This window comes from Vanacampus margaritifer, chromosome 12, assembly GCF_051991255.1.
Source record: "Vanacampus margaritifer isolate UIUO_Vmar chromosome 12, RoL_Vmar_1.0, whole genome shotgun sequence".
NCBI lineage: Eukaryota > Metazoa > Chordata > Actinopteri > Syngnathiformes > Syngnathidae > Vanacampus > Vanacampus margaritifer.
Window position 1 is genome coordinate 19,103,562 of NC_135443.1, and position 18,264 is coordinate 19,121,825.

At 40.0% G+C, this 18,264-nt stretch overlaps 1 long non-coding RNA gene across 2 annotated transcripts in view; it reads left to right on the forward strand.

Annotated features, from left to right (window-relative positions):
• The window catches only part of LOC144061384 (uncharacterized), a 57,421-nt gene extending 39,407 nt beyond the window's left edge, over positions 1 to 18,014 (forward strand). Inside the window, exons 4-8 of one of the 2 annotated variants that reach the window (XR_013296172.1) lie at positions 363 to 507; positions 2,437 to 2,560; positions 3,668 to 3,735; positions 3,868 to 3,932; positions 4,062 to 4,329. This is a non-coding gene — a long non-coding RNA (uncharacterized LOC144061384). Of the gene's footprint in view, positions 1 to 362; positions 508 to 2,436; positions 2,561 to 3,667; positions 3,736 to 3,867; positions 3,933 to 4,061; positions 4,330 to 17,785 lie in introns of those variants that run through there. The other variant, XR_013296173.1, reaches the window with a different exon arrangement.
• Positions 18,015 to 18,264: the final 250 nt, after the last annotated feature.

Sequence of the window (18,264 nt, forward strand, 5' to 3'; positions counted from 1 at the left end):
CGAAACAACTCTCACTTTACACCAGAAGTCATCAGAATTTAGACCATTCCTAAATTTTTTAAGCCACACTTCCTTTTTACATTATTTGACAGTGGTTGGTGCACCTCCAACAAACACTAAAATGTGACCAAACAATCAAATAATGTGATGTGTATGAAGATGTGACAGCTTTACTCGTAGAAGATTGCTTAGCTAAAGTGCATTTTGTGTAAATTCTGTGTTCTTGCTAGTCTTTTGATTTAGAGCTAAAAATTAATAAAGAACACAATTTATTATCGACCATAACTTAACTATTAGCTAAAAAAAAAATAATACATTACATCTATTTACACTTACCCACTTATCTTCTTAATTTTCCATAGCGCCAGCACAGAGATGCCTTGCTCATTCTGACTGAGGCACCATGTTAACAGCGGAGTAGCTAGCATTGATGACTAGCTGATAGCCAACCAGCTTGACAGTGAAGAGCAGCAAAAAAGAAGATTCCAGCACAGGTTTGACAGTCAGGTGAGTCTTCTTGTGGGGTTGATGGTGAACATGTCAAAATTATGTAGGGACAGGTCCATGGGCCTCATGTATGAAGGATCCGTACGCACAAAAACTTGGCGTACGCACCTTTCCACTCTCACGTTCATTGTATCAAGAGTGAAATGAGCGTGGGAATGTGCGGTGCTTCACGGCAACTCCTTATCTGGCGTACGCAAGTTTTTCTTGCTTTGGAGCTGTTGGCGAGTCGTAGAGATGATGCTGGGCAGTTGCGAGAGGTGGACTTTTCGCCAGGTGATCGCTGTAAAAATATATGTAATATATTTAGAAATCAGATTCATTTTACACCACGGGAGGGGGCGGTGTATGACTGCATCTTTGCGCCGAAGACGTAACCGTTGTGGTGGCGGTGTATGGTGGACGACATGTGCCTGATCGCAAATTAGTCAATGACAAAATGATGCCCCTTAAACAAGCGGCGGACATGCCACGAAATATTGTCACAGTGGGACGTGCGAGGAGAGGGGGAGTTGTGCGCGTCTTTCAAGTTTAAACCTCCACGATCACAATCAGATTGATGCTCCTCAAACACATAATTTATCCGGTATCAGCGGCGGCGGAGGGTTGTCTTATATTATTGTATTAAATTTAACTTAAAGCCTCCACCACCACAATTTGATGCCCATTCAGCCGGCGATGGCCGTGGGCGACGACCTTGATACTCCAACGGCACTTTCATCACCGAGGTTGTTATTGACTTCCGAAGACAGCCTGCCAAAAATCTGTTTTTCGGGCCTCTACTTTGTTTACAAGTGTCTCCAGCTCACATTGTCTTTTTTTCCATTTGTGTCTCATGCTTTATAATGTGATTATCTTATCATGCATCATAATCATTCTCACCCGCAAGGCTTGTTTATACTAATATGCATATTTATGTGCGAGCGTGGAGAGGGAGGAGTCTGGTACTCATTACCACATTGATTGAGATGTATGAAAGGAATGTGCTTGGATTTGTAGTACGCACAGATTTATCTCATCAGTACATCTGGATTTTTTTATACGTGCGACGTTTTCTGGACATGGATGTAAGGCGTGTTTTAGTATGAAAGTCATGCAAGTCTTAGTACATGAGGCCTCAGGTCATTATTAATAGTGTTGGAAGTTAACATCCGATTAGCTGGTAACTGCTAGCTGTAAGGATTGTAAGGTAGTGTCAAGTGCAAATTATTAGTTTACAATACTGTATACGGAATAGTGTCAGAAAATATACAGTATATAATATTTTATTTGATCTGATTTTAACATATTCAAAATAATGAGCATTCACTGTACTGATATGTTTTTTATTTTGAGGGAAAAATGTAAACATTTACAGTATGCACTTAAAATCTCGTTTCGGTGCTGTGGACAAAGACAGTGTCTGATGATGGAGAGTTGTTTTATTTTTCCTCCAATAGTCTCAAAATGGTCGTCTTGTGTAAGAGGAAAGATTGCGCCAAAGCAGGGGGTGCATGAAATGCATAACCCCATTCATGTGACGTGATTTAGGTTTTAGGGTTTTAGTCACGGGCTCATCTCGCAGTACACACTCTCCGAGAGGGCCCAAATGAGGGACGGCATGAAATAAAACTCCTCCTGTGACTTCTCAGGGGGAATGGAGTCATTTAGTAGATTTCTGTCCATGTGCCTATCACTCAAACTGAGCCGCCTTCGCCACACAGCTGATAATCATACATATTCCGCGCACCAGAGCGCTATAAATCTCTGTCCCGGTTTCATCCCGCCGTCGTTCATCAATCACACCGGGAGCAGGATGAAACACTGCCGCCTCGAAAATATATCATATTAGTTCCTGGGATGTTTACCAAGATAATGTGAGACAACAGGAGAGAGTGAAATATGGCGCCGCCGCATTCCTTAAATTAAAAAACACTCCTCCTTCCCCTTCAGATCACCCTGCGTGCTGGGGGAGGCTCGTGTCTACAAGATGTCCTAAACACCGCCGTCCATGCCCTTCTGTCACCTTGACGCAATGAACGTTGTAAAGATGCCTGAACAAAGAAGCAAAGATCAGGTTTGTATTTAATTACTCCTGCCAAACAGTTTGTTTTATTAGCGTTAGTGTAAGCAAAAAAACACACACACACACACACACACACATACACATATCTAAATTTATATCCATATGGAAGAGTGGGCCATGGACAAAAGACACACATTTTAGTACATTTTCCAACACATAACATGTATGATACTTATATTAAAATCTTAAAATCTGTGGTATATGAAGGGGGTGGCTGGCTATCCAAATTATGATTGTTTGGATTTGGCAAAAGCGTAGACTTCATCTATATTTGCATTTTTTTATAATGAGAAAATAATAACTGTCTGCTAAATACAGTGGCCATTCATTGATCATGAAATAGCAATTACATTGTGGTGTTAAAAGAAATAAATTGGCATTTATTAGTACAATTCTGATCAATGGCGTAAATTCTTGACTGTACTCAGCGTAAAAACAGGCGTGTCTTTAGGTCTTGTCTTCCGTGTTTGGGACCACACACATGGACACACGCACTGTCGGGAGTGCAAGGTGGTCTCCGATTAAACGCACTTTGCGTACGCCAATCTTATGCACGGACCCCAAAGAGTGAACTTCTGCTTCCGCAATGCGTGCTTCCACTGCTCTGATTTTTAATGAGAATGAGGGGAGCCGCTTCGATTGACTGGGATTCAGCTGCGTTCCATCCCACAATGGCGCAAAATATCCTATTCTATCTGTGCTTGTCAAGCAAAATACCAAAAGGAAAAAAAAACTATGCACAAAGTTACACTGCACTTTGTGTTCAATCATCTATCACTCCTTGAATAAGTTTCAGTCTACAAATTTCTCAATATGTTTTGTATCATTTTAGTTACTCCCTTGTTGACACGAGTCTAGTCTACAAGACACATAAATCGTAACAGATAATCCGAGGTATATCCACCGGTGCCTGACAATTACATGCGTGACAATTTCTTTGGCAGCATTCGATGCTAAACGTAAAATATTTGTCTGACGGCCACTATTGGGGGAGGGATTTAGTGTCAGGTGTTGAACTTCGCATTCTTGTCATGCAATTGTGAAATTCCCACAGGAATACATCGCTTGCATTCTCAACACTGTCTCTGATACTTCTAGGTGGAAAATTGGCAGGCCCACGTGGCCACCACATTACAATGACCCAGAACAGCGACACAGGAAGAAAGGTATTTGTCATTTGACTATACTGTCTGTCAAAGTTATTCATGGAAGATAACCTGCAAACCCACATATAATGTTATTTAATGCATGGATAATCCCTTGTTTAACAACAAAGTCGTTTTCACTACCTGCATTAGATCAGAACACAGCAGGACAGTGATCAAGGCTTTGTGTACAGTCCGCTATCATGCAGTACATCGTGGTAAGCAGGAGTCGATGTTCTCTATCAATGTGAAATATAACAATGAGATCATATTTTAATGGACTACATTTACCATTTGGACATCCTCATTATCCAGGGAGCAATTTCTCTCCATATATTTGTGTCCAGTCGGAATGCTTCTTCCCCTTTTGCCGTACGGACTACCCGCCGCTTCATTTGTCAAAGGCTTCAGTGAACATTACACGGTCGCTTCCCTAACATTAACAACACTTAAACTATTGAATACCCATCGGCGTACGCTGATGACGTGTGTGATTCTGAAAATCATTAAGGGCAATTACCTTCAGCCTACTGGCACATTTGAGAGTGGATTCAAGGTAAAACACATGGACCGTATGTTATAGAATGATCCATGTGTTGTTTCTTGTATTTGGATGTTTGCATTGTTTTTCTGTTTTAATGCTCACTTTGTGTAATAAATTACAGCTTGTGTACCTGAGGTCCTTCCCTCTCCGCGCCATCCCCTTGTACATTAGAAATGTAATTTGCCGAGATGAATGTATTCTATTCCAGTTCGCCGTGATCTGGACTACTGCTGCGCAGCCAAACAACATCGCCTACTGATTATTGAATTTTTATGGCCGGGTAATTAATTGCAGATTCCCTGTTTTGTTCTATTTCTTCCACTCTGACATTTTAATTTCGACAAAAAGCCGCGGTCTCCACGCGGCCCTTCTCTGGAGATCGTAATGGCCTATAAAACATGGTGACTTATAGATATGGCGGAGACTTCACTTGGCCAATGATTGTTTGAAACCTTGCTGATCACACAGAATTTAGTCCCCTTACCTACTTCCACCCGCCCGCCACCTCCTCCCTGCCTTCCCTCCCCAACCTCCTGAATTCATTTCTTGTCAATTAAACTGCAGCTACAGTGTCCCATCTGAAGAATAGGAATACATCAATGTGTCATCCAGCAGGAATTCATTATTGGATGCGGCCCGGCAACTTTTCAAACGCGACGTTGGGGCCATTATTTCTTAAAGACGATTGTCATTACTTGACCAGGCAGGCGAATGTCCTTGGCTTGCATTGCAAGCGCTGCATTTAAGGCCGAGGGGGAATCAATCGTAGCGGAGGGTGACAGACGCCATATCTCAAGGCAGACAGCTTTGAATGCTTATATCAAATCAGAATCCTTTGCTGGCACGGGGGACATTAGTTACCCTGCTGTCAGGAACACATGTAAGCCATTGCTGCCTCTCCAGGAAGGGAGAGAGAGAGAGAGAGAGCGAGGAGTGGCAGTTTGTTTTGCAGGTTTGCTCGAATATCCTTTGGTAGCAAGGAAGGACTTAAACATAATATCCGTGTACTGTCAGCACTGTATATCTGAACCATCAATTAATACATGTACATACTGTATCTCTATTTACGGTTTACATATATACAGGGTGTCCTCAGTTTATGACAGTTCCATTTCGACAATGATGCCGTAACCCGAATTTGTAGGTAAGCCGGAACGCACCGTAGTTTATAGTAAATCTACACTAGCACAGCAGTAAAACCATACTTACAGTATTTATATTGTAAACCGTTTATTGGACATTTATTTATTTTTTGTAATTTATTGGCTATTCTTATGCTGATGCTCAAACTTGGGCCCGCGTGACAAAGAATTTTTTTAGTCGATGCTAATGTGTTGAAAGTCCAGTTGACGGCAATTTGTTGATGACATGAATGAGATTTTTTTCAGTCGACTACAACAGTGCCCAACCTTTTTTTTTGCGCTTTTTTTTTCGGCTTTTCATAAAGACTTTTTGATGGCCCACCATGGAAACATATAAAAACAAATGATTATTAATATAACTTTAATTTTTTTAAATTTAATTATTTTAATAATTATAATTTAATTTATTTAAATTTAATTATTTTAATAATTATAATTTAATTTATTTAAATTTAATTAGTGGGTGTCCTGCAGTAATATTTCTCTACAAAGAGCCCGCTAAAAGTATTACGACACTGATGCCAATGTCATAAGTCACACAAGTGTTATGATGTTGGTGCACCTTGTTTGGTGAATAAAGTTCTCGTTAATACACAATTGTTGTCTGTGCATTATTGGACACATTTGGCGTCCAAATGGGTTTCAGCTTGTTATCAAAAAACATTTATCCACTTGAAATTATTTCTGTGCTCTAATTCCTCCCCTAGTTCTGTGGTCCCACTAGTGTGATTAAATATATATATCCATCCATCCATCCATTTTCTTAACCGCTTAGTCCTCACAAGGGTCGTGGGGGGCGCTGGAGCCTATTCCAGTTGGCTTAGGGCAGTAGGTGGGGTACAACCTGAATGCACGTGTACTACGTTGTGTTTTTAACTTTTATTTGAATGTGCCACTACTCATAGCTACGTTAATTTTGTTTCCTGAAAAGCATAGCTTAGATGATGGTCGTAATTTTGTTTACCAAATGTTGACACCCTTAAATAGTTTGGACGACGTTAATGAAATTTGCAGCATGAATAGTTGTAAATCCTCTGCTGGTAGTTATTATTGATGGTGTTCTCAGCTGCTTATATGTCCGCATAGATAGACTATTATAAAGCCTACTACTATTTTTTACTACCTACAATGCTGCTGACTATTCTCTCTACCGTTCGCATTTACTTCTCTCTCAATAACATTTATTCAAATAGTTTGCCGAGCACATGTGCATATATAGTATTTACACACGTCTCCTGTCTTTACCTGAATGTACGTAAATTTTGTCATTTTTGCTATTTTTCTTTTAAGTTGCTGCCATGTCCTTTGCTGCTTCATTTCCTCATTGTGGTTAAAATAAAGGCAGTCTTTACATTAGGTAGGATTCATTTCCAAGAAGATATGTTTTCTTCCTTTATATTGTTTATCATAGTAATCAATGTATCACGATTATACAAAATATTGCTGTATTGTCATGATTTACGCAGCAATTCTCACCCATTCATATTGCAGTTTAGCAGAGGCTGCAACTACTTTTCAAAGTAATGAAATATGAACAATGCATTTTTTGAAATTCAGCACCAGCAGTGTTTTAGCATGAAACAACTTTGCAAGATCCAGAGTTGACATCAAGGATATGAAATTGTAGTCCTCAGCTGGAAACGTAATAATTCTTGTCCTTCCTTTAATATATGGCCACAGGATATTTATCTAGGAGTGTTTGTCATTCCTTTTTTGCCTATCTGCTATCCCCTCATCATGGTGCCCTTTTCTGCTGTGTAAGCACAAGTCGGCGCAACCCATCACTCCCGAAGCGGACCCCCCTCCTACTCCTTGTGCACTTCTCGCGGCGCAATCTCGGCGGCTCCGTAATGGTCGCTGCAGTTACCATATTTCAGCCCTAATTGGGTTGGCGCTACAGAGCCAATTTAGGACGGTAGTTTGGAGGAGAGTTCCTCTGCGACGTTGTTAGGGATTGGGATGTCTCGTGTGCTGCCAGGTGTGTGGACTGTAATTGCTACTGAATGAAAAGCGCTCGTCGGAAGCCACCGCAGTTTTGTTGCGGCGCCGTTTTATTCTCAACAGTGCTCGATAAATCCATTCACACAGAATGAGATTAGGTGGCTTGTCTTGTTTTGGCGGGATCCCGATGAGTTCTGTGCCTCAAGAGAGTGTAGTGTGGTGCACACTCATCAAAATGACGCATTGCCTTCTATTTTCTGCTTTTATGTTTTTTTTTTCTTTTCTTGAAAATGTCCTGCGTGTGAAGCATCTTCCCAGCCGTCTGACCTTGCGCGCCTCTCCTCAACGCCACGATCTATGGCGGCCATTTTCTCTAGAACCGCTCACGACGAAGCAAAGAGATGTTAATGTCAGTAGGTGTCGCCTTAACACTCAATAAAGGACGCCGATTGGGCCCCTCCACTCTGCCAGTCGATTGGCCATCTAATGAGGAGAGGCCTGACCATAACTCTACAAGATTCACTAGTGTTTGCCTTTCACCAGAGGCCCTAGCACAGTAATAATTCCAAGTGGATAAATGTTTTCCCGATAACAAGCTGAAATAACCTGTCGGGCTGAACTTGATGTAGACAAGAAGAATCGCACAATTAGCGATCGGCGGGAATTTATCCTAGTAGCGGGAGATACAGAGCTTTTTCTGGCAAATATCAAGGCTACCCGTTCGGATGCACTTCGTCTTCTGTGTTTCCACCACCGGCGTGTCATCAGTCACGAGCTTTACCTTTGTACCCTCCCTCTGTGTTTTTACCTCTAAATGCCCCCCCTCGCACCAGCATTTAGCTTGTTAATTTAATTGAAGTCACTCCGAGGAGAGGCGTTATGGATGAAGCGCTTGAGATGAGACAATGCACCCTAATCTCCGTTTATCTTCAGGCTACCTTAAAAAAGGGAGGGCTTGCTCCCACTGTGTTCCATTTAGATCTGCAGGAAAGATAATAACACGCAGGATTCCGAATTAAAGACATCCGTTACTTCAAATTACGCTGGCGGTTCAGTCTTAATGTATCGCTCACTCTGACACAGCGCGTCTTTCATTGCAGCTCATTCAAAATTTGGATTAACCATGCTAATTGGCACTTTTCCCGCGATAATATTCGAATAAAGGCCATATTTAAGTATCCTAAATAAGACAGAGATTACATAGTGTCACACCATTATGCCTTTTACACCTTATAATGTTACAAGGCACTCTAAAGTTGATTAATAACAACCACTTTCGTCATAAATAGCTAGGACTACTGTGGCTGTTGTAATTAACCTTTAAGTGTGATGGACTTTATTGTATATTGCCCATTCCTATTACTGACCCACATATATCATCGCAGAGTGTTCCTTGCATCTGAGGCCTCCCAGGAGTCTCGGCATACTCTATGTGTCAGATGACATCATATCCCCGTGGGAGGGTGAATTATCTTGTTTTCTCCCCGATCTCGCGCATGTATTTTTCTCTGCTGTTCTTGCACAAATGTATCATTTAAACCATTAGCAGCGGCTAGCTTTTTCATTAGAATAAACTATATCATCTCTTCCCCAGAGGCGCCCGCAAGCTAGTGAACTGTGAGAATACATTTTACCGAGAGGGGAATATTGAAAGCGGCAACATGCCTAGGTAAAGTATTACTTAATTTATACGGCTAATGTATAGCATTGATCCTCTGCGGGGAAAATAAAGGACAACATATTTTCAGAGCCCACATCATTAAGGTTTAATAATTTAGACCCAGTTAGCGCGATAATAAATATACTCTGGGAACTTAAGTGAGGGTTTTGGTGATGAATGCAATTAGAAAATGTTGTAGTGCAATATGTATGAGGTGTAGTTATTAATTGGACTTGGAGCAATGGTATGGCCTGAGGTGTTTCACGGGAGGGATAAAAACGACTATTGCCAAGTACCTATTTTTTTTCCAACTACCCTCCACAGAATACTAATATGCACACCCTGAATTCCTATATTGATAGTGACATAATTAACACATTTTGGATGTCATTCTGAGAGCTGTTTACAATATTTTCATTAGTTTTAGCAATCTTTTGTCCAGGCGTACCTACAGAAGACCCTGAATGAATCCGACATTCCCTTGCATGTTCATTTGACTGCACTCTTAAATAAAGCATGTGAATATGAATATTTATAGACATATAATAGTGTTGTAGCTAGGAGCAAGAGATTGTGAATACCCACTTTCTTGCAATTTGAAAAAAAACATAATTTCCTCATATAGTGGCCTCTACTCTAATATATGCCGGCTCATTCTAACCTCTCCCGAGATAGATGCCCCCTTTATCACTCTCAGGAAAACAAAAACTGGAAGTCACTTTAATAGTGCGTGTGAACCGCTAACTTCCTGTTTGAGGGTAGTTGCTAACCTAAACAGAAGTACTGAAGCACTGAAAAGCACTGAAAAATAGTTCTAGGTCATGATGGCCATTTTAACAAATATATATATATATATATATATATATATATACTAGTGTATCAACTGTTAACGTGTCAACTACCAACTGGCCCGTTGGGTTCTTTAGCTAACCAAAACAGCAACACTTAATAAACAGTAGCACATGCATAACAGCCCCAACTGTTGCTTGGTTCATTCACTTCAGGTCATCAACTCTATTGTTCTCACTTGTGGTAACTACTAACTACCCTTTGCTAACCAAAACAACACCAAAGCACCTAAACAGTGGCTACTGGTGTTAATAAACATTTTAACTTTGATTTTGTCATTGGTCTAATACAGGGTTGGGCAACATTATGAAAGCACTTTATGTACCATACCTGATCAGCTTTAAGCTATAATAACACCGTTAATGGAGTCACTTTCAACAGTCAATCAAAGTCTAGCATGTGAGTGAGTGTGTACCTTGGCTTAACATTCAACAATACCAACCGTAATGCTAGTAAACAAGAACCGTTGACAGTTCGTTTAAAGTCTTTAAAATGAATTAAGTTGCCTATTCCTGGTTTAGAATGACTAAAGTTCATAGTCACTACTCTTAATTTCCACATACCAGTACTTGTTAATTGCTAGTTGCCCATTGAGTTCTGCTGCTAACCAAAAAATTACGTAAACGGTAGTTTTAGTTGTTATCAGCATTTAAAGCTTGATTTTGTCATTGATGGGTTCAGCATTTCCCCACAAACAATTATGTCTATAAATGAGTGTATAAAAATAATGTAGGTTTCGGAAGAGAGAATACTTTGAGGTCTGCTGAGAGCTAGTCAGGCATCAGGTCTGTTTCATTCATTCAGCGACCTTGCTCTTCTGGGAAGAAATGATGGAGCGTTTTCACAGTGCATGTTTTTACGCTCCGCCATGAGATGAATAAACGCCGGCCTTGAAAAATGAAAATCAAAGGTAGTGAAAAAGCTCCAAGGGATTAGAGCTGGGGAGTCTGATATCAAGCCCAGTTTACTCTTTATGATGTCATTTTCTTTTTTATGGAAGAATCAGAGGGTGAAGAGCTCAAGGCAGATATGGAATCCAGGTTTGGGTGTAATCTCTCCCCCCAGTTTTTTTTTTTTATTCCACAGTGCATAAATCTGCTCCATTGATCTTTCAGAATAACGTGTCTATTGACAAGAGCCAGTCTCTCGGCTTGAAAAGTGATAACAGCGCAGGGTTGTCGCACTAAATAGTTATGGATGCCATTCCTGCCTGGGTGTGAGCCTCCACTCTGTAACAGGCTTTAGCGTCAAGTAACACTTTTACGTGTGAGTGAATGCACAAATGTGTGCGAGGCCCCGCTGAGTGCGTTTATGCAGGCCGTTAATCATGGTGTTGGCCAGCTGGCTGCGGCCACTGGGCAGGTGGGCCTGTCAGGTTGGCAGCCCCGATCTTGCAAGCCTGAAACCGGACCCCCCCCCCAGGGACAACCCTGATGTCTCTTATCCTCTCGTGTCAACTGGTGCTTACCCAGTGCTATTTTGACTGATACCTTAGATCGCATTCAAGAGTGACGAACTTGCCCTAGCGTGGTGGTAAATCCCAGTAAACAGACTCATTGAAATGAAGACATGATGTTTTATGACAGGGAGATTAGACGGATTCATTGGCAATCCTTTGGAAGTGGATACCTTTCCACGGTGGTCACGACAAGTGACATTAAAAGGGAAATTCCAGACTTTTTTGGCACTTATATGCACCATTAATGTCTAATTCTAGTCATGACATTTCACTCAGTCATTGTCAGAATTGAGGAAATGAGCATTCACACTCAGACACTTTTGAAAATTGTTCTGTAGCTGCAACGGTCCAGACATGGGAAGGCCAAAGGGTCAATTAATTATTCTTGTAGAACTGATTGATGGTTAAGTGTCTTGGACCAATTGTGGAAAATATGGGTGCTCAACTTGGCTGCAACAAGCAGCAAAGGCACAGTTGCTGTCTTTGCTCTTAGGAACAACTCAACCATTTTGTTTGTTTCCATGCAATGACTCTGCAGGGAACTTTCATATATGAAGAAAAAAAAATAATGTGAGAAGAGTTTGTCTTAAATTTTATTTTAGGAGCAAATCAAAACAATTAAGAAGCAGCTTTAAGTCCTGATTCACACTGCACTTGCTCAGCGTGAAAGGGTTGTGCTGCAGCACGGAAAGACGATGGAACCCCGGTGGCTACCGTGCCCATATTTGGAAGTTCTATCGTAGCAGCCATGCAGGAAGAACATTTTTTAATTTGGCAAGACTTGCTGTCACTGCAAGTGCAGTGTGAAAATGGCTTAAGGCACAAGAATAACAATAGAAAAGTTCATCAATATAACAATTATGAACGATAGAGCATTATATAGTACAGCTCTATTTCTGCATTTCTGCCTTGATGCCATGTTGTAAAAGTTCTGAACCAAAATACACTTCTTGCGTGTCACATCACTCATTTGCGACACAAGAGTAATAGATAAGCGGAATCATCAGGCAAGGGAACAATTCCGAGGATTCAGATTACTGGGAACCCGTTCTCAAAAGTAGCCGGTTTTCATTTCATTTCATTTTATAATGCCTCATTCTTGTCAATATTGCTTCTCCTGAACCCATCAACAATCTTCTTGATGGACAAGGATCTCAAACATCAAACACTTTCCGCTGTAAGGTAACACTGAAGAGAGGACGAGTTGTATGTGGACTGTTCTTCCATTCATCATCCTGAAGGGGCACTGACAGTAAAGCATCGGTTGGCAGGAGAGCTGTAAAGTGCCTTATGAAATAGAGAGGATTGTTCAGGTCCCCAGATTAGCACTGCAGCCCCGGATGAAATGTCTTGTTGGCCGTGAGGTTGAGCGTCTACTTGTGGCCCACAACCGTCCCTGCTGTGAGACAAGAGATGTCTGTTGAGCTAGCCACAGGAAGCATTTTGTGTTCTGTTGTCGCTGTTACCATGATAAGCCGTGGTCTTACTATAACCAACAGTTTTGGCAAAACTGCACTTACTTTTACGCCCGGACCAATCTTAGTTGACATTTAGGTATGTTGGCTTCTTGAAATTTTACAACAAATGTCACACACGGGTTAAGTTTTTTTTTTAAAACAAACCGGGTTGTCCTTTCTTGAGTTTCACATGGTCGTCAACGTGTCAACTCCAGGAACGCACGCCTACCCTTTTAGTGTCTTCTCATCCTTTCCTCTGCAAGTAAATTACGTCCATAGTACTTATTCACAGCCATTATACCCCCAGCCCGCCATCCATTCCTTTTTCTTTCAACATGTAGCAAGTATATGCTTGTATAAATCATTAAGAGACCAATTAATTAAGCGGTCATCATTAAACTTGGTATTTATAAGTGAGAAGTTGTCTTCAGGGTCGTTGCGTTCAAACTGCATCTCTTTTTAATTCCTCTGCCGCAGTCCTTCAGCTCGGTCGTGTAAGTTCATCTCCCGAGCCCAGTTTCTCTACAAAAGTTATTGACATTTGTTACTCACGCTTAATTAAATTGCAAGCTCCGCAAGAAACCCCCCGCTCATAAAGCTAGGTGCTGACGATTATATTGCGGCGCACACATGCACACTGCACATGTGTTGACACGCAGCTGCAGTCGTCTGTTCAGTGCCTCGTTTCTGCGGGCCACTTTGCTCAAAAGCCGGTGACAACACGCTGAGTAATAGTTGCTTGTCCCGGCACTGCGGAATTCCCCTCACACTAGTACTGTCCTGTCTTAGTTTTGGCCCTGCTACTGCAAAATACACACTTTTTGTAAACGTAATGTATATGTATTTCAACCAAGGTTATTTTAAATGAATGAAAACTAACAAAATAATTAAAACTACAATTGAAAAAAACATTTTTGTTAACGACAAACGCTTTTAAAAAACTAAAACTAAATAAAACTACATTTTACATTCGCAAACGTATCTATGGCTACGTTCACACTGCAGGCAAATCAGATTTTTTGCCCAAATGTGACCTGTATCTGACTTTTTTTGTCAGTCTGAACGGCTCAATTCGGATTTTTTTTCATATCCGACCTGAGTCACTTTCTTATGTGGTCCTAGATCGGATACGTATCCGAATTTTTGTCACACAGCGTTGTGAGTGACTTCGTATCTTATTCTGTGTATGCGGGTCACTTTGGGGACGCATAACGTTCACACAGCAGACAGACTGAGGTCGCAATTAATAGATTCAATAATGTGAACGCTTACTCAAAAAAATCGGATTTCAACAAAAAATTGGAATTGTGCTTTAAGACCTGCAGTGTGAATGTAGCCTAAAACTAACTAATTAAGGGTTTCCTTCCTACATCAGCTCGAAATGCAAGAAATTCCTTTTTTTTGCCTAATATATGAAAAATATATACAGTTGTTCTCATACGTTTACATACCCTAGGGCTTTGTAAATGTTTGAGCACAACTCTTTGTCTAACTAGTGGTGAATGGTGTTATATACAGTTGTATATGAATGGTGATATATTCCGTTGTACATATCACCATTCACCACTAGTTGGCAGACATACAGTTGTGCTTTTAAGTTTTCATACACCTAGCACATTTGTATACTGTTTATATACAAAAAAAAATAATACACAATCTGAATTAATACTTGTCAACAGGAATTCAAGCCACGAATCTACTTTCAAAGTTGGTAACTTGGCAAATAAGGGAAGGAAAGCAAGGCTGTCCTAGTTTAGACGGGTTGTGACACATCTAACCTTAGATGCATTATGCATGGCATTTACTGTAATTCAAAGTCTGTGTTCTGTTACACAGTATTGTATTTGATTTGTGGATGGTTGTTGTTGTTGTTTTGTTACACAATACTCACCACAATGTTTTTTAATCTTGCACGCTAGAAATGCACAATTTAAAAAACAAAAAACAAAAACTAATACAACCGGAAAAAAAAAAATCTTTACTACAATGAAAATTCCAAAACTAATATAACACTGATTTCAACACTCACAAAAAATAAAATGTATAAAAAATGCCATATGAGTGATATCCACTGCCATTCATACAGACCACATTAAAATAAAAAACATTTTTATTGATTGCTACTGCTCATACAGTGGGACGGGGGATGAATTCATTTTTAAGGCCACCCTGCTTTTAAGGCCATGCTTTCCTTTACCCTATTTTTTTTATTTTTGCACAGTTGCCTGTTCCCTTCATAGACTCCCCGACTGATTCGAGAACATCTGCTGGACCATTTAGCCAGCAGATCGGCCTGTGAGGAGGGAAAGCAAAGGGGGGGGGGGATGTGCAGGTGCGGCCAGAGCCAGAACACATCAAACCCAAGGCCCGGCCCCAAATCCACCAGAGCACAAATGACTCACTGCCTCTCACAGATAATAAAACAAGCATAAAGTTTGCTTAAGGTGCAGGTGGGGGTATTTTGCACTGTACTCGAGAGAGACCAGGCACCGACCCGATGCAGGGGAAAGGTAATTGGATGCATATGGGAGGAGGTAAATGAAAGAATTGTGAGAATATCCCTGCGGAATACCTAATGGGGACAGGACAGAAAAGGAAATTAAAAATTATTTGAAGCAGATGGGCCGCTCTTTGAGTTTTTCAGGGAAATTTATTAGCGCTGTGAAAGAAACGTGTCTGTTTATTTTGCACGGCCATGAAACCCAACGGCCTGCTGAGTTGTGCTTGTGTTACATTATGGCCGCCGGGCCATTAGTCATAATTTAGAATGCATTTGTTTATCGATTCACAATTTACTATGATTTATCGGTGTCTGTCAGCTTTTATTCTAAACTTCACTCGTTTCCTAAGAAATATAAACAAAGTTGGATGGCGTACAGGTACGGTCTCATTTGAGCCTAATTGCTTGACTTCTAGTGGCACTTCACTCTAATTCATTTGTTCCTGTTATTTCCTCAGTGCCAAAAATAATAGAAGGTTGCGGAATATGATCCCAATCATTAAGTGTGTCGTCGTATTGAATATGTTGATAGGAAAATCTCTCCAAGCTGATACACTTTTAGAAGATAATGGATCGAGCGCAGTGGTTTGCTTATGTATGGTGAGCCTCTCAAAGAGGTTGCGTTAGGAAGATTGTTTTGCCCCTTCAAGTAAGCACCGTTAAATTCAACGGGCTCTGGGCGTCTGGAAGCATAAAGGTTAGTGTGGATATTAACCCAACATATGGTTAGTATTTGCAAGAAGTATCCTAAGATTAACAGCCTCCCAATATAAGAGGGTAAGCACAAGATGTTCAGCATGGATACACGCTGTTGTCAATTTAACCTTTAATTTACAACAAATGCCTCTTTTTTGCTGAGAGGTCATGTAAACCATTTTAAGTCATTGTTAAATATTTTTTGGAGGTTGGGAGGGTTAACAAAAATGTTTTGAACGGTTAACAAAAAAACAAAAAAAAAGATACAATAAATATAATACAATATTTCCAGAGTGTAAGTTAAAAACTGTTGGAGATTGAAAAGTTTAGAGTAGGTCAAATAAAGTTCACCTGTTTATCCTGAAACTTTAAGCCAAATATCCCTATCTTTTCCAAGCGTATATAAATATATGTATTTTTGCAAACGTATGCTCCTTCCTTATCACTGACTTCTGGAGATAAATCTCAGACAGAGACAGAGACTTTGTTGTAGTGGCTCACAGAATTTGAAAGCAGCTGACCTTACATGAAGTGTTGACAGCTTTTTTTTATATATATATTTTTTAAATCATTCTTCTGCTTGTTTTCAGTGTTTTTTTTGTTTTGTTTTATTATGTTTTAGTGTTTGACTCTTCTATCTATTAGTTTACATTCTATGTGTTTTAAATGAATTATACAGTGCTTTGGTTAACCCAGTTTTTAAAATGGATTGCAATGGATTCATATATTTTAAAATCATTTTGAGTTTTAAGTAGGGCCAAAAAATTTTTTTTTTCTAGTCATTCAGGACGATTACGATTTTAATAAATTTTCATCTAATAAACCCAACAAACATTTATTTAAAAATGTAATTTATTCAAAAATAATTCCTGTGCAAAATGTTCAGACAACAGTAAATTGATTCTAAATCAGTTTTAAAATAAACCTAACATTCATAGTTTGTGCTTAAATGCCATAATGAAGTAGCTGGTAGCTATTGTAAGCATGTATTGTAAAGCACCCATCCAGCATTCTGCCAATTGTGCAAAATTACAACTCACGAAAACATTTGGCTGTAACAGAACATAAGAACAACAGCTTTTAAAAATCCAGAAGACAAAACTCGATTTCACGATTTAGCAAATTTTCAACGATTTGATTTTTAAAATGATTCGATTTATTGCCCAGCCCTAGTTCTAAGATGATTAATCATAATTAATTACATATTCTCAGAATGTAATCTCCAACGCGAAGTCATAAAAGGCTACCAAAATTTGAAACAAAAATGATCACAAAAAATGACACATCTCCTGACATCTTTCTCTCTCGCCACTCCAGCCAAAAAGGTGGCGGGGTGTTGTGGGAAGAGTGTGAACAAAAACAATTCTCACTTTGAAGTAAACAAGAGTCCTAATCCAAGGCTTGCCAACTTCCTGCTGTTCTTAGCAACATTTCTAATCAAATAGAACTAGATCCATTACAACACTTATCATAGGATTTAATGTCTTCTTTCACAACATTGTGAATAAATAGGAGCAATATGAGTCACCATCCTCTAAATGTGAAGAATATTAAGGCTTGATGCAACCGGAGAGTAAGGCTAGGAAACAATTAGCATTTCACTTTTATAACAACAAAATCAATTTACATCAAGCTAGGGCTAACATAGTGGTTTGACTTGTGTGATTATATGTGGAGCAGTCAAGCATCACTGAACTGTGTGTGTGTGTGTGTGTGTGTGTGTGTGTGTGTGTGTGTGTGTGTGTGTGTGTGTGTGTGTGTGTGTGTGTGTGTGTGTGTGTGTGTGTGTGTACATGTGTGTGTGTGTGTGTCGTTTTATCTAGATCTAAACCCAAGTGCTACCTTTCAAGTGTCGGATCAGCACAACTGACGGAAACAAACAAAACCCCACCTTGACAGCACAAAAGCCTTTCGGTGTCTGCGTGTGAGGTTCGACATTCGCCGAGCTTGACGTGGTGGAAGAAACAATTGCTTCATTAGTGAGAGGTGAAATAGTTTCAAAGAGACTGTTTGTTGTGTTGAGAAGGGAATTAATATGCTCCAGTTTGCAAATTATGATCACAGATGACAAAATCATGTCTTTACTGTGTTTTCTTGCGGTTGTGTTCATAATGATAGCAGTGGATTTAAAAAAGAGAGTAAAGCGCCGTATCCTCAAATGAATGAAATCCCTAATTACATTTTTCCAGATTTTCTCGATTCGTGTCCTTTGACACGATTTGTCTCCGCTGATGATATTTCCCACGTAAAGTGCAAATTGCATTGTATCATGCAAGCTTGAGAATTAAAGAATTCATGAGAA